General features: G+C 53.0%; 1 protein-coding gene and 1 long non-coding RNA gene across 4 annotated transcripts in view; one reads left to right on the top strand and one right to left on the bottom strand.

Annotated features, from left to right (window-relative positions):
• DSCAML1 (DS cell adhesion molecule like 1) overlaps nt 1-24,270 on the top strand; it is a 349,852-nt gene that overhangs the window by 65,306 nt on the left and 260,276 nt on the right. The gene's annotated exons all lie outside the window — the stretch shown is intronic.
• On the bottom strand, nt 8,338-11,036 carry LOC123600720. Its single transcript, XR_006713771.1, has 3 exons — nt 10,926-11,036; nt 10,481-10,529; nt 8,338-8,963 (listed from the first exon to the last, which is right to left on the bottom strand). It is a non-coding gene; the product is annotated as an uncharacterized LOC123600720 (long non-coding RNA).

The following is a 24,270-nucleotide window of genomic DNA, read 5'->3' as shown; positions in this document are numbered from 1 at the left end:
GCCCAACTTGGCTTGAATGGCAGCACTCCTGCCTCTCATCATTCACCCCAGCTGATGTTGGAACTCTTTCTCACAGAATCCAGAATTCTCCATACAGAGGTCTAGGGAGCCTCAGCAGGTCATGAGGGAGGAACCTGTGTACTGTACCAGGATGAATCGACCCTCAAGGAGGCCTGCTGTGGTGCGGTTTGTATGAACGGGGTCTTACTGCCTTGCTCAGAAAAGGCAAGTTGGGTTACAGGTTTGGCTAGCTCTAGGATTTATCTTGGTTTGGGGATGCTTCCTAGGATCCGGAACTGAGTGGTTAAAGACCAGCCTCGTCCCCTGCTAAGCAGGAGGGTGTACATGGGGACCAGGCCACTCTGCGATGGTACAGGGCAGGAGGGGACCTAAGGCTGTGGGAAGACCCCATGACAGGCAGAGGGTCACCAGCCTAAGAAATACTCTCACGGAGTCCCTCAGAGTTATAGAGAGACCTAGAAACAAGAGACTGTGAATAACGACAACAGCAATGATCCTGATGTTAGCGTGATTTACAGAGCTATCTCTTATACATAATCCATTTCTGATTTTGAGTTGCCCCACAGCCATGCTAGGCAGACAGAACAAGGTTTCACCCCTCCGCTCTCATTTCAGGAAGCTCGGTGACGTAGCCAAGGTCGCACAGCTGGTTAGGACCGAACTGGAGTTCTTTTCTGGCCTCTCGGCTCTTGACCAGTGCTCTCTTCATGCTACGTGTCCCCACTTCACCCAGGCTCCTCACCTGGACTCAGGAGCTTGTCCCACTCTGGCGCTGGGAGGCCTGACAGGCTTTAGAAGGTGACTGGCCAGCAAGGGCCTTCACCCTCAGGCCAGCAGCAATAGCTCCAACGGTAGGGGTGCAGTGAGGACTGAGTGTGACCTGGGAGTCGGTAACAATGACAGCAAACCAAAGACACAAGCAGTGGGGAGGCCAGGAAAGGAGGAGACTGAAACCCCGATCTCTGGCCCCAATTCGTCTTACGACCTCCAGGAAGTACCTGACCCCCAGTCCCTCACCTGAGCAGGGGCATGAGGGCTGCCTTTTGAAAGATGAGAACTCTGTGATTCTGACCCCACTTTGCTGGAGGCGCCCCAACTTTTGTTAAGTGCCTTTGTGTTGCTCAGAGGGGACTTCCTTCCAAACCAGTATCTTTGCAGAGTCAGAGCTGAAACACCAGCAGTGAAATGGCTCAGCCAGATCCAAGGTGACGGGGGGGGGCCAGGATGAGTTTCTCCAAGCAGATTCGGCACTGCTTCTGACATGGGCTGTGTCCAGACGGCATGAAGGAATCTGGATCCCTGTCATCGTTCACCTGGCTGTAGTCCCTCACTTCACTGGGCTCTGATATTCTACCATTAGAAGTTCATTCCTTTGACTTAAGAATTTGTTTCGAGCTGAAAGGCAAATACATCAGGAGAAGTCATGTGCTCAGTTCTGCGGTCACACTCCATCGTTTCTGGAGAGAGGGTTTTGCTTGGGGACAGTGGAGAGTATAGGGGCGAGGGAGGTAAGAAGAGAATGAAAAGAAAGAGCTAGGGTGGTTGTCACCTCTGGCCAGTGACCCACTGTTTTCCCAAGGCTTGTCTATAATCTACGCATCCTCTTAACCCCACAGTGTTTCAAAGGGTTAACACGGTCTTGGTGGTTGAGGTGGGGGAAGATCTAGAACTTTCATCATCAACAATGATAACCGTGGATCTGAGTTCAAATCCTAGCTCTTCTACTTATCCTAGCTCTGTGACCTTGGGTAAATTATTTAACCTCTCTGTGCCTCCGTACTTAATTTATAAAGTTAGGGGTAAGAACACTACCTACTTAAGAGAGTTTAGTTAGAATGGAATGAGTCAGTGAACGTAAAAGGTATGAAACCATCTGGCACATGGAGCACACTCAAAGAATGTCAACCATCATCATTAATGGGAGCCAACATTTTTTGAATGCTCTGTGCCTGATATCAAGCTAAATGCCCCCTGGGGGACAGTATGCCATGCCATCGCTTTGGCCGTTACCCCAGGGTCTCCTGTTCCTACATGTTGCCTGTGCTGGGCCAGCTTCCTTACAAGGGCGGAAGCCCCCACACTTCGTATCACGATTCCACCATCATTCTCTAAAGCCATCTTGATATGGCCCCTTTCCCTCGCTAAGCCTCTCCCTTTGGGACCCCTGGGGTTCTGTCCTGCCCTCAAACCCTCTTTAGTGCCACCCCCAGCTTAGCTTTACCTTCCGACTTTGCAGAGAAAGGGTTGGAATTCTGGGTCCCCTCCCTTCTGCGTGGCCCCACCTTCCCGTGGGCCATAAGCCTGCAGGAGGGAAGCCTTTCTAAAACCTAGAGAAAACGTCCTGATGTATGTACCCTTTGCTTGGGTCAGGAGCTTCCCAGTGGCCTTATATTCATATAAATAAATGTAAAAATATGATATGAAATAAAAATAAACCACCCAAGAAATTTTTCCTATACTAATAACAACAAAAATCGCACTATTGTGAGGTCCCCCCCTCTCCCTTCCCCCACACAGAAGAATCTGGCTTGATGGTTTGTTTATTTATATTATTTTATTTTGAGAAAGAGAGAGAAAGAGAGAGAGAGCACACACAAGTGGGGGAGGGCCAGAGAGAGAGGGAGAGAGAATCCCAAGCAGGCTCCGTGCTGCCAGTACAGAGGCCGATGTGGGGCTTAAACCCACGAACTGTGAGATGGCGACCTGACCCGAAGTTAAGAGTCGAATGCTCAACCGACTGAGCCACTGGAGTGCCCCTGGCTTAATGGTTTAAATGCCACCTCCTAAAGCACCTAGTTACACACGTGACCTCCTCTGATCTTTGCACCGGTGGGTATTATTACCCTTCTAACAGATAAGGGAACTGGGCTCAAGAAAGCCAAGCAGGCTTTTGGCCACAGCACCGACGCTCTTGCCCCCCACACTGTTGGCCCCTCACAGGATGGGGTCTTGTGGGCTGCCGTCCCCTCTGGGGATAGCGCATCCAGAGAGGGTGGCCGACCTGGGCGGAGGATGTCAGGCACAGTAGGTTTCGTATGTCCCTTCAACATGGGCCCGGGGTGGGGGGGGGCGGGGGGCAGGGACCGTGTGGGGCTGGTGGCTCAGGCCCAGCGGGAACAGCTGCAGTGGCACAAGGCCCAAGGGGGACAGATAGATGAAGGGGACGGATGAGGGGCACAGGGAGTAAAGCCTGGATTAAGAGCAGCCTTGGGGCTGTGGCGCCTCTTGCTGAGGCCCAATGCCTGCCGCCTTCTCCCCCAGACCCCCTCCCTCCTTCTCACCACATCGCCACGGCCCGCCCCCTCTGCAGAGCCTCCGTGGGTCTCCAGGCCCCGGGAAGGTCTCCCTTCCTTCCAGAGGGCAGGCCTCTCTGCCACAGGCAGCAGGAGGGGTGTGCTTTTTGGCTCCACAGCCGCTGATCGGAACGGATGATATGTTTTCACTCTGGTGTGTTCAACAGTGCGGATCGGACAGGGAGCGGAAACGGGAAAGATAAGTGGGAAATAAATCACCCAACTTGATTTAGTCATAATAGTAAGGAGAGGGTGATTGCTGAGCCGCGATCAGAGTCGCAATCAGCGCTCTGGGGGCCGGAGAGACGAGCCGCCTCTGCTCCGCAGAGGCCCGGGCAGAAAGAGGTCCCGCTGGGCCAGAGAGGGGCGCTGGGCCGCAGGGGCTCCCTCTGAGCCCCAAGGCACAGAGGCCTGCTCTGCCCGATAAGCCTGCACCCTCCGAAGGGGCAGACAGAGGCATCCGGCCTGCCTCCTGGCCAGGGAGACCCTGCCCAGCCCTGCCTGTTGCGTTTCTCGGCGGGACTCAGGGTTCGTGCAGGAAACGCCGGTGCTCTCTGATTCCTCCTATTTTTAATGCTTTCCAGAAAGCGTCTTAGCCTTCCCTTTCTCTAGGCAAGACTGGGCCCGACGCCACCAGCTGGCCTTCGAGGATGTCCGGAGAAGGAGCAACCGCAGGGACTCTCTGCCCCCCACCCCCACCCCAGGGCTCACCCCTTGGAATGAGCCCGGGTCTCATCTGGAGCCTCCCCGCAGTCTGAGCCGGTTCCCCTCTGCCGGTGGGGGGGGGGGAGGGGCGGGGAGCGGTGGATGGTGGCCGCCACATTCGGGGAGACCGGCTCCTGTCCTCCACGCCCCCCTGCAGGGCTCTCGGGCACAGGCCCTGGAGAAGCGCAGAATGTCGTGGTGCGGTGGAAAAAGGGCAGTGATTCTCAGAGGCCTGGGTGTTCGGGAGAAGGCAGCTTAGGTGACGCAGGAATATCCATTCCAATTCACGGAGGGATATCTGCTCTGGCAAGTTATAAAATACCATTTCCACCGAGGCTGTAGAATTACTTACAGGAGCCACAATGAAACCAGACAACCTTTCAATCAAGCTGCCTGTTGTTCCCGCTTCAAGGCTGGCGAAATAAATACTGAGCAAATAAAGTTAGTCGGCATCTGAGCATTTTAATGAATAAAGAGTAGCAGGAGGGCCTGGTGTGGGGAGCGGCTGCACGTCCCGGTGGGCAGCCTGGAGGCGGCCCCGTGTGACGGCTCCGGGCTGGGGCCCTCCTGCCTCCCGCCCTCCGCCTGGGGGGCGGTGGTGCTTCCTCCTCTTGCTTCCGGCTCTGGCCCAGAACCCCGGCCTCGAGACCCACCCAGAGAACCCCTCATGGCAGGACCAGGGGCCTCAACCCTGTGCCTCTAGCCCCGGAGGGATTCACATTCTCACCAGACCGGAAGGAGTTCTTGGGGTCAGCTCATCACGCTCTGTAAGACGAGGGTCAGGAAGGCTAAAGCCCACATGAAGTCAGCCGGAAGGAAAGAAAATGTTGAAGCCTTAGGAAGGGACTCTTAAAGTTGTTTTTGTGGCAAGAACAAGGAGGTGTGGGTTTGCTGATGGGCACAGATGGCATAGTGCTCGTGGGAGTTGGGGGCAGCTGGCAGAGGCAGGCTGAGAGAAGGGTGGTGGGACGGGGGTGCAGGGGGCCTCCGTGAGGGACGGCCACGGCCCAGCCCTGTGATGGGGACACCTGGCCGGCACAGGGGGCAGGCGCTGCAGGTGAGGTGGCTAGATCCCTGGGCCTCCCAGAACTACAGACAGAGCTGTAAGTGGAGAGGCAGACAAGTGTTCTCCCCAGGGGGGAGAGCCGGGGAACGCTGCAGACAGCCCACGGAGGCGCTCAGCGCCAGCCCCAGGCAGGCTTCTAGAACAGATGTGGAACGGATGATGGCAGACGCAGGCAAGTCAGGGGCGATCACCCCGAATCAGGATGGCTTCCTGACAGACAAACCTCTTGTTTTCTTGTGAGGAGCCGGTAGGTCAAAGCCTGTTCTGGACGGAGGGTGAGGATTTCAGCATGGTGGTTGGCATAATCTTTCATGGCATCCTTGTGGACCAGCTGGAGGTTTGCAACCCGGATGGTATCCCACGAGGAGTGTTTGTAACAGGTTGAAGACCCGGGGGGGTGAACGCCTAATAGACTGAGATCAGTCTGGAGGAAAGTTTCTCGGGACATGGGGATCCCTGGCTCTTATCCCCTGTGCTATGAAGGAAAAAAAAAAAAAAAAGGATTGAAAGTGATTTCACTGCTGGAATTATGGGCAGAACATAAGATGACGTCTAATAGGGACGCATTGGAACTACTGTTTCTGGAATCAAAGGGCACCGAGACACGATGGGGTGCAGGATTTTCAGTAGCACAGCTGAAAAACTCTTAGGGGCTTGGTTGCCTGGGTCTTGGCCTGAATCGGTAAGGGGATAAGCCTTCCAAGACAGCTCCGGGACAGTGACAGGCCAGTCGGTTGATAGCCGTGACTCCAGGCTCCGCGTCTTCAAAAGGACGTTGACCAAATGTAGCAGGTCCCCGCCGAAGGAGGGGGTCAGAAGGGTGGAGTCAGGAAGCTCTGACCGCAATAACTAACTAGCTGAGTAATGTGTCAACCATTGAGGAATGGCCTGACGTAACTGGAGGCAGGTTGGGGACGGTATGGTTGTTACCCGTGTGGCACCTGTGTGGCTGGCGTGTCCACAGGGACTGGACTGACTGCATCTCCAAAGGGAGGACCCAGGACCCACGTGGGCAGACTTTACAGGGAGGCGCGTTTTGGCTCAGTGCAAAGAAGCGCTTTCTAGGTCTGTAGGCTATCCAGCATTGGGCCCGTGACTGGAGCCTTATTTGGGGAAATACCTCAGCACTTGCTCAGCACCGTGGGCTTATGAGGATTTCCTTAAGCACGTGAGCCCAGAATCTACTGCCTGTCGGTTCGCCCGAGCCTCAGTGTCCTCATCTGTAAAATGGGGACGATAAGGCCTACCTTGGGCATCTTCTACAATAGGCACCGGTAAATGCTTCCTCGGAGGACAAAGGCTGTGCCCTGCCCCTGTCGCAGGGTTTACTTAGCCCAGCCTCGGGAGTCCACGGCTCGCAGTGACCATGGTGGCTGCCGCGTGTTCCTTGAGTGCGTGCGCTATGCTAAGAGCGTTTCTTGCCTTTAACCCTCACCGCACCCCCTGGAGGTAAGTGAGGAAACTGGAATGCAGACAGCGGGACAGCCCAGGTGGAAGCCAGGTGTGGCTGACTCAAGTCCATGCTTGGATGTCACTCTGCTGGGACTGAGTGGCTTATTTGGGAAGTGAGGAGGAGGAGGAGACAGAGAGGGGCTCGAAGGCCACACGGGGATCAGTCCGGCGTTCCCCTCGTATGGCATTGCTGGGGAGCCCTGGAGAGGGGAGCTGGCTCCCCTCGCGCTCTGGCCCCGGCTCCTTCGCCCCCCTCCTCTCCTCCAGCAGCAGGCTTTCCCCTTTCAGCCTGTCTGACTCCATCTCGGCACTTTGTCCTGCTAATTCCCAGGCTGGAGGGCGTGTGCACTCTTTATGCCGTTCAGCCCTAATTAGAAGTTCCTGACAGCTTGTTTGGGGCCCTGTCAGGCGCTCTGCCTCGCCTTGCACCAATAAGTAAAAGGGAAAATTGCTATCTGCTCCCTACCTGGATGCCTGGGTGTCACTGTGAGTGGCATGTGTGGGCGGGGGGGGGCTGCTCACAGGCGGCTCCTATTCTGGGCCTGTCTCTGCTGACTGGGCATCGGCGGGGACCAGCGGGGGCTCCTTCCCTTCAGGGTCCGCCAAGGGCTCCGGGCGCCACGGCTGGGAGGGACTAATTGATAGGGACTCGATGGAGGCTGGGAGGGAGGGCAGGTGGGATGGTACACCACTGGAACTTTCCTACCCAGATTCCGAGTCCTTTCTGCCTTGGAAGCCGCACGTGTGTTCAGGGCCAGAGGCCACAGACCACAGTCGGCTCTTTAACTGGCGATGTGTTCCGGGGACGTGGTGGGAGGTGAGTTCGGGTCGGACATTTTTCCAGGGACAACAGAATGAGACAGCAGAGGCCTAACCCCCTGAACCTTCTGCCCACTGACCAGCCTCGAAAGACTGTCTCAAGAGATAAGCAGTTAAGATTCTAGAACGGTGAACTAGACCTCCTGGGTTCGGATCCCTCGTCTGCCCTTGCTAACCTATGTGCCCTTGGGTGAGTCATTTCACCTCTCTGGACTTGGTTTCATCATCTGTAAAGTGGGCATAATCATAAAGTGGTAAGGATCAAGAAAGCCTTCGGAAGAGTACCTGATTTCTAGTAAGCGCTCCACACTACGAGTATCATCCTTATTCCAAGATTCTTAACGAGAACAAGCGGGTTCAGTGGTTTGGATTCCAGCTACACTGCCTGTTAACGTTGTGATCTTGGGCAGAGAAGCTAACCCTGCCTCTGAGTTGCTTGATTTCTGAAAAGGGAGTGTCCTAACAGTGCCCACCTCCTAGGGTGACGGTGGAGATTGAACGAGATTATGTGTGTAAAGCACTCGTAGAGGGGTCAGGAAAACTGTAGCCCTCAGGCCAAATCAGACCCACCACCTGTATTTGTAAATAAACCTTAATTTGAACCCAGGCACCGTGTTTTTTTCCCCCTTTATAAACATGGTCCGTGCTGCTGAACTGAAAATATTTATTATGTAGCCCTTTAGAAGAAAAAGCTTGCGGCCCGCTGGCCTAGAACATAGTAAATGCTCATTAAAGGCTAGCTGTCGTTATTACTGGGTGATTGTAGCTGAAATCCCCTAGCCGCTTCACAGAAGAGTTTTGACCCCAAGCCGGCACTGGCAGGTAACCAGAGGGGTGCCTGGGTGGCTCAGTCGGTTGAGTGTCCGACTTCGGCTCAGGTCATGATCTCGCGGTTCGTGAGTTCGAGCCCCGCATCGGGCTCTGTGCTGACAGCTCAGAGCCTGGAGACCACTTCAGATTCTGTGTCCACCTCTCTCTCTCTGTCTGTCTCTCTCTCTGTCAAAAATAAAGATTAAAAAAAAAAAAAAAAAAAAAAAAAAAAGGCCTTTCTAACCAGAGAGGGATTTTTAAAGGTCTGATATGATGGGGGTGAGGGGAATGTTTATCTTGTTTGTGTGTATTTTCAGAAAGGAAATTGGGAGCAATATTTCGTAGGCCATACGCCCTCCCCCTGAGCTACATATTTTCTGTCTGAAGGGATATCAGTAATTTAGGAGCTCTTCAATTAATTAATTAATCCCATTAATGAATTCTGTCACCGAGGAAAGTCTCATCCCCCACCCCCTGCCCATACCCCTTACTCCAAGAAATCTCTTGCTGGATTTCAAATATCCAGAGCTCTCTGTGTTATTGGACAAAGGCCACCGCAGCTTTGCTTAGAACTGTCCCCACACTTCTGTCCTCCGAAGCGGGGGGCCTCGTGAAGGGTCTGGGAGCCTCCTCGGGGGTCATTCCGGCCTGAGAACCCTGCCCGCCCGCAAACGCCTTGCTGGCCCAGGCCAGGCCGGGGGTGTGTGGGCGTGTGGGGGAGAGGCTGGAGCCCATGTCTGCCGTGCCCCGCTGTACTATCGTTCAATTGTTACGCTGTGTTCCGGAAGCTTCTCCTCCTGCGGAGGGACGTGCGGCAGTTAAAATATTAATCTCTGGCATGTGGCAAACATTTAAAATATGCTGAGACATGGGAGCTGTTGAGCGGGGGCCTTGTTGACACGCTGCCTCACCTGGGTACTGTTTGCTATGTAAATGCCACGGATTCCTCCCGAAAGTTGGAACCCGTGCTTCGTATTTCCTCCTGTTGACCGACGGGTGGGGGGCAGAGTGGTTCGTCCCCCGTCCTCGCAGGTGCCTTTCTGGGCAGTTCTTGGAGAACAAGCCGAGAGGTGTGTTTTCGTGTCAGTTGCCAGGGAGCCCTTGAAAGGACTGATTTGGGGGTCTCGTCAGGACCAGCTGTCCTGGCCTGCCTTGAGCCCGCCCTGGGCCCTGCCCCCTGATACACTTGACCCTTGAACTACACGGGGTTGAACTGTGTACAGATTTTTTTCGATCGATGCAATCCGGTGCTGTAGATGTATTTTGTCTTCCTTATGATTTCCTTAATAGCATTGTCTTTCCTCTAGCCGACTGTATTGTAGGAATACAGTATAGGATCCATACAACAGACAAAATATGTAGTAATCTCCTGTTTATGCTGTTGGTGAGGCTTCCGGTCGACAGGAAGTTCCGGGGGGAAGTCAAGAATTAATACGTGGGGGCGCCTGGGTGGCTCGGTCGGTTAAGCATCTGACTTCCGCTCAGGTCGTGATCTCATGGTTCGTGGGTTTGAGCCCCGCATCGGGCTCTGGGCTGACAGCTTGGAGCCTGGAGCCTGCTTCCGATTCTGTGTCTCCCTCTCTCTCTGCCCTTCTCTTTCTCTCTCTCTCTCTCTCAAAAATAAACATTAAAAAAAAAAATAATATGCGGATTTTTGACTGCACTCCTTTTGTTCAGGGCTCAAGCGTGGTTCACAAGGGGGTTGACGCTGTTCCTCAGTGCCCAGCACACAGCATAGAGCAGGCGAGGCAGGGACCTAGGATAGTCCCAAGCCCTCCCCGCCCCCCACCCACAGCAGCCATTGCTGGGGGAGCAGGATGGCCTTCGCTGAGCTCCCAAGCAGCTTTGCGCTCCTTATCAACACCGGAAGCCACCTCCAGTCACTTGGAAGCGGGCTGAGATGAAACCACTTAGTTGTCTTCGGTGCAGGAAATGAGGACTGATGTCAGAGAAGCTCTGATGGAGGGCTGAGGGGCTTCTGAAGGAGGATGGAGCCCTTCCAAGCGGAGACAGGCAAGGCTTCATGGAGGAGGTGACCTTTGAGGGGTGTGTAACACAGAAAGCGTGGCTGGGGAAGGACGGCGCGCGTGGAGGGCACAGTATGGAGCACCAGGGTGTGTCCTTGGCTTCTCTCACTCTACCAGGTGGCAGGAGCCGGCCTAATCACCCGTCCCAGTGATGGAGGCTGGGAGCTGCCTCTCGACCTTGGCTTCCCTCGGGGGGCTTCCCTTAGCTAGGAAAAGCCTCCAGAGATCCTCTCCTCCTTCTGGAAGAGTCTCCATCCCAAACAGAGCAGAAAGCAAATGCCACCAACCTGGTCTCAGACACGCCAGTCATCTAGCCGAGGTTTGGCAGACGTTTCCCTGTAAAGGACCAGAGAGGAAACATTTTGGGCTTCGTGGGCCATAAGATTTCTCGCAGCCGCACAGCTCTGCCGCGTAGAGCGAAAGCAGCCGCAGACTGTATGTGAACAAGCAGGTGCGGCCGTGTTCCAAAACACCTTTATCCGTGGACGCTGGAATTTGAATTTCATGTGACATTCACGTGTCATGAAATGGTCTCCTTCTTTTGATTCCCGCCCCCTCCCCCCCCCCCCCCCCCCCCCCAGTATTTCAACCATGTAAATGGCCATTCTTAGCTCTCGTGTGGCACGAGGCAGGTGGCGGGCCGGACTTGGACTCCTGCTCTAGCCAGATCACGCCTCATACTCGGTCGGCCCTTCTGACTTCCAGCTCTCCGCTCTTGCTCGGTGCACTCACCTGTTCCGACAGGGTAGGGTCACGCAGAGCTCAGGGCGTTCATGTGGCCGCGGTCTGTCTCCCGACGGGGAGGTGGGCGCAGGGTTGTCGAGGTGAAGCTCGTAAAAGCCAAAAGCCAAAGCTCTTGTGTGGGGACAGCTCTCCAAGCTGCCCCGGCTCTTTCCGGAGACCTCGGTGGCCAGAGAGGGTCAAAGATGAGGAGGTGGAGACCCAGGGAGCGGAACCGATTTGCTTAAGTTGCTCAGCTGGTTAATAGCCCAGCTGGGACGAGGATGCCGGGCATCCGGGCCCCGGCGTCTTTCTGCTCTCCGAGAGATAAAAGGGTCTCCGGGTTAAGCATGTTCTTGTCCCCTTGCTCCAGGCTGTCAGAGAGGGACCCTGGCCTCTGCTGCCATTGTCGCTCAGGCCCACTTGGTGCTGCAGCTTCTGAGAAGGACACAGCCAATAGGCACCAGCGTCGGGTAGCAGAGAGAGAAGTAAACCATGATAAATTGCTCCTAATGCTGCTGGGTGACTGAGATAAAGCCTTGATTGTTTGGGCAGCATAAATCAACACCCTGAGCTGGATGGGAAATAAAGCAATAATTTAAATCTATTTTCAGGGTCTTGTGGGCCGAGTGACCGACTAGGAATTGATATCCCAGAATGGAGTAATGGATGGGGGAGGGTTATATATGGTTAAACCACACCGAGTGGATATCTCTGTACTCCCCCAGGCCTGTCGCCAGCCCTGTGGGTGGGCTCCAGGCAGAACCATAACTCCTGCCTCTGCTCTGTGAAGAGGTCCCAGTCATCCACCTGCCTGCTGGCCTTCCCCCGCCAGCCCACCCACAGCCAGCCTCTGCCCCTCCCCCTCCCCCTCCCCCAACCACCCCAGCCCCTCCCGCATCAGGCTTGTTAGGCCCTTGGTGGGCACAGAGGATTCAAAGATGCCCAAGTGAGATTAGTGTCACTAGGTGGTAAGTTCCATGAGATCAAGGGCTGTGACTCTAGTTCACCATCATGTTCCCAGTGCCGAGGACAGCGCCTGGCACGTAGCAGGTGCTCAGTATATTTTTTGGTGAATAAGAAGATGACCAAGCTAAAAAAAAACAATGACGTCGCAACGCAGCGTGAATTGCCACACAGAGAAGAGATCGTGGCGGGGCTGGAGGGGCAGCAGAGAAGGGGCGAGGGCGCCATTATTTCTGGGACATCACGGGATGGCTAAGGGAAGCTGAAGAAGAGGGAAAAGCTCAGCTGAGTCTCGAGATAGGAATGGAGCTGGTCCAAGGAACAAGGAGGGGAGGAGGGCATTTCAGGGGGTGGGACGAGCTCGAGCAAAGCCCCAGAGAAGATAAGAACCGTTGGAATGAGAAACCAAAGAGCGTTGGGAACTTGAAGAACGGTCACGCCAAGCCGGCGCGTTATGGTTTCTGGTTTCAATTCATATTTTCCCACACTGCTCTCTCTTCTTCCTGGCGTGGTCTCTTTTGGTGTGTGATAAACCGCGTGGGTGGGAGGATGGGCGCTTGCGTGTTCAAGGGATGGCGAGAGAGGAAGATACCTAGACAGGTTAGAAGCCCCAGGGTGACCGTTCCAGCCTCCTTGGACCAGCCCCTTCGAACCTTTCTTGTTCTTCCGCTCCGCCTGTGGAAAATGGCAAGGTGGGGGGCGCCTGGGTGGCGCAGTCGGTTAAGCGTCCGACTTCAGCCAGGTCACGATCTCGCGGTCCGGGAGTTCGAGCCCCGCGTCGGGCTCTGGGCTGACGGCTCAGAGCCTGGAGCCCGTTTCCGATTCTGTGTCTCCCTCTCTCTCTGCCCCTCCCCCGTTCAGGCTCTGTCTCTCTCTGTCCCAAAAATAAAAAATAAAAAACGTTGAAAAAAAAAATAAAAAAAAAGAAAATGGCAAGGTGGGTAGAAGGCCGTTAGATGAGCTTCTGGGCTCTTACTGATGCTTTAAGCCATTTCTGGACAGACACCGCGGGTCTCGCTCCTTCAGCCCCTAACCACGTACGTGTTAGGCGCTTGGCAGACTTCAGTGCTTGGTGATGGGTAACTTCAGGACAGGTTTCCCTGTCTCTCAGAAAAGGGGAAAAGTTGAAGCTCCTCAAGAAACATCGGAGCGATAGATGGTTTCCCGCCTTGATTCAAACCGTAGTAACAGTAAGGCCCAAAGAAACACAGGTGACACAGTCCCGGCACCTTAGATGCATTAACTCAGTTAATCCAGCAACAAACCCCGAGGGATAGCTGCTCTGGCTGCTTGCCCTTCCACAGATGCACAGATGAGGATCCGGAAAGATGAACTAACTCACCCAGTGGGCATATAGTTATTAAGCGGTAAAGCCGGGGATCGGACCAGTAGTCAAGCCAACCACGATGATGTGACCGCCGTGCTCACTTGCCCCGTGCCGCTCTGTGGGCTGCAGAGATGGGCGGTCAGGATGGTGGTTCCAGGTCGACTCTTCCCTCAGCGGCGGAGTCTGGCGAGGCATTCCATCCCTGCCACCTGCCACCTTCCCCGTGGCCACACAGCCACAGGCCGTTGGTCCCTACAAGGCGGTGACATGGACGGGCTCTGCAGAATCTGTCAAGGCCTGACAAGGGGACACATCTGAACGGGTGACGGAGGTCGTAAATTTTTATGTTCATTATGTTTGTTTTGTTTGGCGTAATTAATGGATCTATTAAGCTTAATCAAGCTCTGACCTCTTTTATAACCATTATAAATCAGCCCAAATAGCTCTGGGAGGGGGGTTGGCGTCGTGTTTGCAGGCCTCCCTGGGAGAGAGTGGTCATTCCCTGGGCAGGGATGGGACTGGAAGCTACCAACAGGGCATTGGGAATGGAGGGAGCCATGGGGAAACTGAGGCAGGGAGGCTTGTTATGTGAGTCCCGCTTCAGCGACAATGGTTCATGTTTCTGTAAGTCCGACGTGGTTGGGGGTGGGGGGTTGCTGCCGGAAGGGGGGTTGGGAGGGAGGAAATAAAGAATCTCACACACCTTCTACCTCTTGGCCCTAAAATTGGCTTTCCTAAGGAGTGGTTTACTCCACACGGCCCCAGAAAGGGGGCTGGCATGGAGGAGAGGTGGGGAGGGAGAAAACGGGGGGCCCCGGGGGAGGAATTAGAGGGGCAGAGCTACCGCCCAGAGCACGAGCCAGGACGAGGACAGTCATGTCTTTTGCATCTCTGCTCTCTCTGGTTTGGTGAGCAGAGTGATTGGGTGTGATTGAGCAGGGACGCAGACGCTCGTTCTCAGCTATTAGGATGAATGGATCCCCGGGATACCAGCAAGGATGCTGTCGCCTGCGTGCACTTTAATACTAATAAAAAAAAAAAAAAAAGGAAACTAACAAAATACCATGCCTCATCATTAAAATGCAGAAGCAGATAAAGAGCAGCTCCTGTGTAATTACCAAAAATTTTTATTTCCATAAGAAACCAGCGCTTCATAAATGTTCCAACCTGAGCCTTTCTCTCCAGGGAGACTGGATTTCTATGAATATAGAAATTTGGTAATTGCCCCGGAAACCGTGCTTTTCTGTGTTAATGAGTAGCCGGACGGAGCTTGCTTTTTGCTTATAGCCCTAAACAGAACAGGTTCCTTCCCCATCGCAGGGTCCGCGAGCACCCACCCCCACCCCCACCATCCACACACATGAGACCCATTAGGGCCTCAGGGTTTGGGTTTCAGGAGGAGTGATTTCTTCTCAGGGGAAGAAGGAAGTGGAAGAGGTCTGCCAGTCAGGAGCCTGTTTCTGCATTTCCCCAATTGCATATATATTCTTCCTTACCACGGGCATGCATTTTTTTTATTTTTTATTTCAGTGCAACGTGCTCTTAAAAAAAAAAAATACATGCACTATTAGATTAAAAAATGTACAGCATTATATAGCTTATAATGCCATGGTAGATTTTAAACCTCTAAAAGCATATGCATTAAAGCAATTTTCTACACTAACATAACAAGAGGTCCACAAAAGCATTGCAACATTTGATAATGGTTGCTATCTTCAGTTGGAGATAATGATGTTAACAAATGTAATGGGAGTAATGAATGGAGATTCAAAAAGCTGCTTTTGTTTAATTTTTTTGTAATGCAAATTCAGTTTGGGCCTGCGAGAGAGGGGAATGGGGGGAAAAAACCCTCTTATTTGAAACGAATCTTAATCCTAGCGGATGAGAGGCCAGTTATAAGCAGAAGTGGCTTCGTTGTGGAATTAAACAATCCAGAGATGCGATTATGAAGGTGATGGGGACGAAATTGGAAGGAGGAGGGAAAAAAAGGAGCTGCAGAATCGAATCTTCTTTCTTGAGGGTGGAATTGCAGACGTTTGAGTAAAGAAGCCAAGGATGTTGTCCCTGGAGTTATCTGTGCCAGGGATTGGATGTCTGTGCCCGGTTGGGAAGAGAGGGTGGAAGAGAAGAAAGGATGGTGGGGGAAGGAAATGCCCTGGACGCTCATCCGGGCCAGATTGCTCTATGGGACCCTGAGCTTTTTTATCACGCCCCACAGCTGGTTCCATGCAGGGACTTCAGCAAGCTCTCCTGCCCCTCAGCTTTTCTCTTCTGTAATTTGGGAGCACCGGTGCCTTCTCACAGTTAGTGCAGTTTTGAGGGCGGTGGGGTTCACATCTTAACTCTTCAAAAGAAAGGAGGGTCGCCCAATGCAGAGCAGCGGTAACTTCTCCCAACCTCGTTCTGCTTTGCCCTTCGCTGGGCTCAGCCTGCCCCACGAAGCAGAAATCATAGCTACAACTTTGACGCACAGAGGAAAAAAGGCTGTTCAAGAATGCCATCCTGGAAGGCTCCGCCAGGGTCACTTAGGAATGCACTCAATTTTCTTGGTTTTCTCTGGAGAAGGCAAGAGCAGCAAAGCTTGACCACTGGATACGCTTCTCCAACATTCTGCCCATCTTGGGGGCGGGGGTGGGTGTATCCAGAACAGGCCTCCCTGAGTACAGCCGTGTGACCTTGAAGTGATCCAACTCCAATTGCATTGATGACAGGTACCACGCGGCTTCGGGCTCAGCATGCTCTTTCTTTCGAGTATGTTCCAATTCCCCAATTAGACTGTCGACTTGCAGAGGGCAGAACTCTAGTGTGGCTGCTGGGTTGTGTCTAGGGCCGTCCAGATGCTGGGACCAGCAGACATCACCTGACAGTTACCATTTCTTGAGTCCCCTGCGCGCAGGTACGTCTCTAGCATTTTTCACCTCATACTAACAGCAACCTACCAGGTAGACACTGGGATCATCCCCATTTCACAGACAGGGAAACTGAGTCACGGAGGGGTTAGATCACACAGTCACGCAGGTTGTGAGCGGCAGACTGCAGTTGAACTGAGAGTCTGTTTCCCCAGTTCTGTCTAGTCCCTAACCTTAACCCTAACCCTAACCCTAACGTGGATACATTGGTGGGTCGCTAAAACTGGGGAGGCCGCTCTTTGCCCAAAATGTGTGTCAGATCCCAGTGTCCACGGGCAGGAAGCCGTGACTGGAGCGCAGCCCAGGGAAGGCTGTCTGCCGGCTAAAGACAGGTTTTGGGGGTAAAGTTACTCTTAGGAAGAGTATCAGAGAATGATACGATTTTGAGAGGTGCAGAGAAGTGGGGAACATGGCTTACAGTCCCTAGCTTCCCCAGTTTACACATTAATCTGAAATTGCAACATAGATTTTTATGATTAGCAGCGACATCTCAGTGAGCAGAGAAGGAACCTTTAACAATGATCCCAAGATGAATCTGGGAGTTGAAATATCCATGCAATAAACAAGGCCGTGTTAGAGGAAGCAAAGTAAAATACAAATCCCGGGCCCTCAGAACAGGAATCTGTCAGCCGGACAAGGCCTTCTTGGAGCCATTCCTTGCAAAGGGGACAGCCATCCTTGCACCAAGGGCAGGACTGCGCTGAGGCTGGGTGGAGTCCGGTGATGGATTTATTCTTTGCATGTCTTACTGAGGAGGCCCGGCATGAGGCAGGGATGCTGAGCCGGCTCTCTGCATCTGGGTCTGTCTTTAGTGTCATTGTCACCTTTAGGGATTGGATCCTCAGGGACCTGGGCCCGGACCAGCTCTCTGAGGTCTCCTTTCTCACAGCTGCTGTGCTGAAGCTGGTGGATCAGGACACTTGCCTGTTGCCCAGAAGATGCTAACCTATTGGCTTCTGTCTTGTGAAACCTGACCCCAAGCCTAGTGAAACTGGAAGGAGCTTGGGGGTGGGGAAGGGAAGGATGTGGTTATGTAACGACCTGCCTCCCCGTGAAATTTATTGAGATAAATAGCCCCTTTTGGGCTACTTTAATGGACTGAATATTTCTTTACCCTCCCCCTGTCCCGACGCCGAATTCGTGTGTTGAAGTCCTAACCCCCCACGGGACTGTATTTGAAGACTGCATCAGTAGGATTAGTGTCTTTATAAGAAGAGGCACCCGAGAGCACACTCTCTCCCCTCTCCACCATGTGAGCACACAGCAAGGAGGCAGCTGTCTGCAACCCACAGAGAGCGTCCTCACTGGATACTGAGCCTGCTGGCACCTTAATCTTTGGATTTTCACTCTCCAGAACTGTGAGAAAAGAAATTTCTGAGATTTAAGTCACTTAACCAGTGGTATTTTGGTATGGAAGCCCAAGCGGAGTGAGATGGCTGCCATCTTGTTTCACGATGGCTCCTGGCTGGCTGGCCCACCCATTGATACTAGGCTGTATCTGAAGTCCTATAGTAATGTATTGAGTTTGGCATAAGTCAGGTACCTCATTTCAATTTATTCCAAACTGAAAAGTCCACGAGGTGGGCTCAATATCCTTATCTCACAGTTGAGGAAACTGAAGCTCAGACAGCTTACATTTCTTGCCCAAGTCAAAAAGCAAGTGGGTACACTTGAAGAAGCTTCTCCAGCTTGGGCATACTATGATTCTAGGATAGGACTCTGCCTTGGATGAAGTCAGGATGGTTTACTGGGAGGCATGTCATGGGAGCCTGCACCTCAACCCACCGCCGACCTCCAGTAGGACTCAGATAGCCTTGGGCCCTGATGGGACGCTATTGTTTCACTTGTGTGCGCCGTACCAACTCTGACCCACGCTCCCTGCCCATGTCTCCAGAGCACCTGAGAGCACCCACTCTCGGGACAGCCTATGTCCCTGCTGAAAATGAAAATATCGGGAATGCCTTAGGTACAGAGGAATGTATCAATTCCTCAAAAGCAAAATATTAGCCACTAACATTTCTCGAGGGCTTACGATGTGCCAAGCACTGTCTGTTTACTATTTCACATGACTTGCACATCCATCCTTTGAGTTCGGTATTACTGATCATCCCCGTGCTATGAAAAAGGAAATTGAGACTTAGAGAGGTTAAGAAACTTGCCCAAAGTTAAACAGAATTTAATTGGTTTGGGAAGAACACAAGGACCTTGAGTAACGAAGGAAGTTTGAGATTAGCTTGAGGAGGTAGGAGACCAGCCCACTTTCCAGCAGGACCGTCCAAAGAGATTTGGACAGATGGTGAGTTTCTTGTCAATAGTCTTCTAGCAGAAGGGAGATGCCCCCCGCCAATGGAGACGATGTGACAGAGCTGTGGATACTGGGGTTACATTAAGCAGGTTTGAAGTCCCTTCTGACCCAAGTCTTCTTGGCTGCCCACAGTTAGTGTGGGAAAATGGAACGTCACACTGTCCTGTGGGTAGGGGCGGGCAGTGTAGGGCCCAGAGCAAGAGGCAGGGTATATGGAAGACACAGTCTGTCCTTCGTGACAGACAGTTCTCACATTCACCATTGCCCTAATCCAGTCTGGGTCTTCACCCCTTGGGGAGTTTACACTGGGAGTCCGGTCTCTTTTTTAACCTCTCAGGGATGCAGAGGGCTACTCGCCCATGCTCCAAGACTGGAAAGATGGCCTCAAGGTACCACTTTCGAAGCCTCTGGTCTGCCTGCGGCTCAGACGTCTGTCTCCACCAGCAGTTTGGTGCACTTGCAGGGGGCTGAGCGTGCTGGCTCGGGAAGACATTTGGAAGACTGGGCTTGGGAGGCACTCCCTTTGGGAGGGGGGTGAAGGAGCAGAGGAGAGAGATATCCAAAGGAACGTCCGAGATCATTCATTCCCTCTTTTCTTTTTCTCTGGAGCCCAGGACGCTGATTCCACCATTTTTTTTTTCTAGCTTTCAAAGGTAGTATTTACTTAATCGCCCGAAACGTGAGCTCTCTGGACAGGGAAGTAACTACCCCTAACTAATGTGCTCTGTCACGGGGGTCTCCTCGCCCACTACCACCCACCTGCTGGGCCGGGGATCAGTCATGTCAGGGACTAGGAGCGCCGGCTCCCCCAAAGTACAGACTTTATAGGTAACTTAAAACCCCCTCGGTCACCACCAGGAGTCCGGCCAAAGCCAAACAAGACTACAAGCTAGAGCAAAAAGAGAACTAGGTTCTCTTTGCCCCCATGCGTATGTGCATCGGGGCCCCTCTGCAGTGCTATATTTTCACATGCGACTTGGTCACAGAGGCGCGTAACGCCTGTGCTGGGACGCGGGCCCCGCGATGCTGCTTTAGGAGAGCCTTTGATCTACTCCCCTCGTTTTGCAGAGCAGAGAACAAAGGTCTGAAGCCCGGGCTGTCAACCTGTGGTTTGTGAACTTCTTGAGACTCTATGTGATGTGATTCCAGGTCACTAGTTCCGCGAAGATTCCGAGGATCTGCGCTTTAAAATAAGGGCCCCAGGTGGTATTTATAATTGAGCAAGTTGAAGAGAACCGAAGTTAGGGCCTTGCCGGAGATATTAGCGGCAGAAGCGGGGCCGGACCCTAGGTCTCCTGCCTCCCCTCACGCTACACAGCTGTGCGCAGATGAGGGCGTTTGTTCGGGGGCACGAGTGTTTGCACCGATGTGGCCCCCTCCCTCCTGGCTTGCGGTTCACCAGGAGGAGTCAGTGTGGCCCAGGGCACGCGTGCGGAAGCGATTCGCCGCACAGAGGGTCTCAAACTCCTACCTCTGCCTTCTAGCCCTTAATCCTGCCGCATTACCTAAACTAAACACTGCTCTGATTGCAGTCCTCCCTGGGAACAGGCCAGCATGGGGTCACGGGAAAATTAGAGACGATCTGAACTCTGCTCTCGACCTAAGTGCAGGCTTCGGTTTCCCCCACTGTAACATGGAGAGGCTGAAGCCAGCCCACCAGCCAATCTCCAGACCTGGGCAAGACCTCCTGCGAGCAGAGACTGCTCATGTAAGTTGGAAGGGAGGAGGGGAACTTCGTGGAGGGGCCCCCGTGACACGTGGTTTTGGCGTCTGTAGCTAGCAGGAAGAAGTCTGGATTTATATGAGGAGGGGGGGGGTACTCTGTCTGGTTCATCGAGGGTCCTTTATTCCCGGTCGCCTCCCCAAATAAAGCTCAGAGGCACCCTCTCCTTTTCAACTGTATCAAAGAGGACCTGGTTGGGCAGAGAAGCCAGGCATGCATCCTGAAGGTGCTCTACCTGTCCAAGTTCGCTGTTAACAGAGGTTTGGGAGTGAGGTCCGCCTCGAAGCGCTCTTTTTCCGTGCCTGGCCGGCGAGTGGGCACGTCACGGTGCAAGGTACATATTCTGTCTCCACTGTACAAGTGAGAAAGTTGAGGCTCCGAGGTTAAGCTCTGGCTTAAGGTCACACTTCTTACCTCATCCTGCTTCCCGCCTCCCCCATCATTGAATATGTGGGAATTCAGAATTCCAGATGTCGCTACCAAAGAGACAAAACATTCTGAGACTCTGGGGGTGGGGGCGGGGGTGGAGGGACTAAGAAGACATACGCCTGCTGGAGACTCTGCGGTCATAGTTCTTTTTTTTTTTTTTTTTTTAATTTTTTTTTTTTCAACGTTTATTTTTATTTTTGGGACAGAGAGAGACAGAGCCTGAATGGGGGAGGGGCAGAGAGAGAGGGAGACACAGAATCGGAAACAGGGTCCAGGCTCTGAGCCATCAGCCCAGAGCCCGACGCGGGGCTCGAACTCACGGACCGCGAGATCGTGACCTGGCTGAAGTCGGACGCTTAACCGACTGCGCCACCCAGGCGCCCCACTGCGGTCATAGTTCTGCTGAGAGGCAAGCGGATGGACGAGATATGTGGATGAGTGATTTGGACCCTTATCAGGCTCCCTTTCTGAGCATCAATTTCTCCACTCGTAACTGGAGATAATTCTGGACCACTCCCATGGTGGTTCTGAGCCTCAGAGAAGTCCTGTGTTTATCACAGAGAGTATCTACTGTACCGAACATATGTTAATCACGGTAGATGATGGGGGTGAGAAGAAGTGGAATTTTTAGCAGGGGAAGAAAATCTTTCTCCTTCGCGGCTCCGGAGGGTGGAAGTGTCTTGTCTCTAACAAAAGAAAAATATGGAATGTGATCTTAAAAGGAACACAGTGTTCATACTTAGAGTTAATTGGCTGTGAATTAGGATCGTCCGAGACAAATGCAGACTCCCGGGCTGGATTTACACGCCACCTTGCACTCACCTGGCTTCTACAGCCTTGGGGGCGGGGGGGGGGGGGGGTTCTCAGAGAACACAGATTCATTTGAGTAACAGCCTGAGCCCAGTAAAATTAGGGAGGGAAATCGTATATTGCCAGTCAAAGGCAAAAGCGCACTATTTTTAGGTTAGGCATTGTAGGGGGTTATCTGCAGTCCCCACCCTTCCCAGCCCCCCAGGCGTGCCTCCCCTGGCGTGGGCAGGGAGAGTCGACACACAGCACGCACACTGGGGCGCACAGGCGTACCTCGACAGTGCTCTGCTTAGCTCACCGCCTTCACCGCCCACCTAGTGCGCGCAGGAGAAATGGAAATGCTTTTCCAGTGTTCCCCTGAATGAAGAGTTCTCTGTTAGTCACCACCAGCCCGGCTGGGCCCCCAGCGGATAGTACCGTCCCTCCTCTGAGGTACCAAGATAAATGGCTTTGGAGGCGCCATGGGGAAGTATGCTGAGACTCGCATACAATTAAAACAGTTATTAATACTCGCATTGTTCCTGGGCTGTGGGTGTGCGTGACATCGACCTTTTCCCTTCGGCTGGAGCGAAACTGGGGAACATATGTTCTTGCTGCCGGGGCTCCCGGCCCAGTCACCAGGAGGATGGTGAAGTGTTTTGAGGACCCTCAGCCCCTGTTCCTCCCCACCAGTCTGCCTGGCGCGGCCCATGGTGTCTGTGCTGGGGAGCCGGATATGTGAGTTTCAACCATGAGATTCTTCCAGACTTCATTTTTGCCATCTGTTGGAAGACAGTTTTTAAAGAGCGTATCTGGGAACGGGTGAGGGTGAAGGTGGGGCTCGGGACAGGGGCGGAGGAAAGGAAGGAGAGCTGGCCAGACCCCCTGGCCTGCCTTGTTGGGCTGTAGGAAGAAGAAGGCACAGATGTGAGGGCCCTTTGAGCTTTTCAGGGAGCATAGCCAAGGCATGCTAACCAAGTGCTTATTTCTTGGCTTATTTCGGGAGTAAATTTCATGATAATCACCTGGCCTCCTTTGCTTTCAGGTCATTGTGTTTATCGGCCCCTCCTTCCTTCCTTTCCTTATCTCCTCCTCTCTTCGCCAGGGTTAGGAGCATGAACCTTGTCAACTGTGTGATCCTAGACAAGCTATTCAGTCTCTGAGATCTCAGTCTTCCTGTCTGTAGAACGGGCACAGTCCTGCTGGTGAGAACTGACCTAGATGATACCAGTGAGGAGTCCAGTGTGGGCGGAGCACACAGCGGGTCCTGTATAAATGCGGGGGGGGGGGTGCGGCGGAGATAGTTGGTATTATTAAGATCATCATTACCGTTGTTACTTCCCCTTCCTTCCGATGTTTATTGCGCTGCCTCTAGGCATGAGGTTCTGGGCCAGGCTCTGGACAGAGGAGGTCTGTCCCACCCCATTGTCTTAGGGGTTGACACGCTTGCATCCACTTCCACTCAGCTCTCTTTAGACGTGACATTTTGCATGGAGTTAAGGCTGAACGCCGAAGGAGAACCCCTAATTTCCAGGTACTGGAAAAGGTCAGGAGTGGGACAGAGGGTTAGATTTGGTGTTTTGATGACAGGGTAGCTAATGGGCCTAAAATCCGGCTGTCACTTGGGAACTGAGGTTTCCCGGGACCAGAAAATTAGCAAGCGCATTAGCAGTAGGTTTCAGTGTGCCTATTTGCCACGCGCGGTAAGTAAACAAACTCTCTCAGGTTGGAGTGCGGCGTCTGGGGAGGGTCCCTGGTGGAGGGCAGGGGCCCGGGCGTGGAGCAGGTGACTCTCTTAGAGGCAGACCAAAGGATTCCAAATGGGACGTGGGACTGTCTTTCCGGGTCCCCCTCAGAGCATTAGGTGGATGGCAAAGACAGCCGGATAATCTGGAGATGCAGTAGCCCGGGGTAATTGAGAGTTGGAGGCCTGAGCTCTGAGCAGTATTCCTTCAAAATCGCTGCTTTGCATAATGGAGTTGCCAAGCAGCCCTGGAATTCTCTGTGGTTTCCATCTCCTTTCTCCACTCGTCCCACGTTCTCCACGGGCTGCTGCCCCTCTATCTGCATGTTTATGGGACGAGCCGCAGCAACCGTGGTCACATTTTCAGAGAAACTGCAAGAGTGCTCCGCTAACTTAAAGAAACCTCCAAATTCAGGGGCACCGGTTGAGCATCTGGCTTCGGCTCAGGTCATGATCTCGCGGTTCGTGAGTTCGAGCCCCGCGTGGGGCTCTGTGCTGACAGCTCAGAGCCTGGAGCCTGCTTCGGAGTCTGTGCCTCCCTCTCTCTCTGCCCCTCCCCACCCGAAAGATTAAAATAATTTTTTTAAAGAAACCTCTAAATTCAAACTTGCCAAGTACATAAATTAGGAGATGGTTATTTGTACTCCAGAAAGTCTTTTCTTTTACAGTGAGCCTTAACCACAAGAATCCCTTCACGATCAGCTTCTCCTAGATCATTTTGGGGTTGAGTTATACCTGGCAGAGGCTTTGGCGGGGGTGGGGGAAGACATATAGAGTTAGAGAATTAGAACCACGTTGATATCTTAACAGTTGGAAGTGAGGATGAATCACCTCGGATATTCTAACAAAGCTCCCGGGGAAAATAGCATTTGATTCGCAAACACTTGGTGATTACACAATTTTTATAAAGCGGTGTGCAATTTTCGTTCATCCATTCATGCAACGAACACATATTGAATACCTACTGTGTGCCAGGAAATGTGAGAGGAATAACTATAAATAATAAATAGATAAATACCGTTGTTTTCAGGGAAACCTCAAGGAAGAAGAAACGGACATTGATGATGTGGGATGGAAATTGCCGCCAGGGGGGTAGACAGCAGACACAGCAGACTGATAGAGGGGGATCTAAATCAAAGGTGAGGAGGAGCAGTCAGGGAGGGCT

This window comes from Leopardus geoffroyi, chromosome D1, assembly GCF_018350155.1.
Source record: "Leopardus geoffroyi isolate Oge1 chromosome D1, O.geoffroyi_Oge1_pat1.0, whole genome shotgun sequence".
Lineage (NCBI taxonomy): Eukaryota > Metazoa > Chordata > Mammalia > Carnivora > Felidae > Leopardus > Leopardus geoffroyi.
The sequence above is the reverse complement of the archived record's forward strand: the minus strand, read 5'-3'. Positions and strand labels throughout refer to the sequence as shown.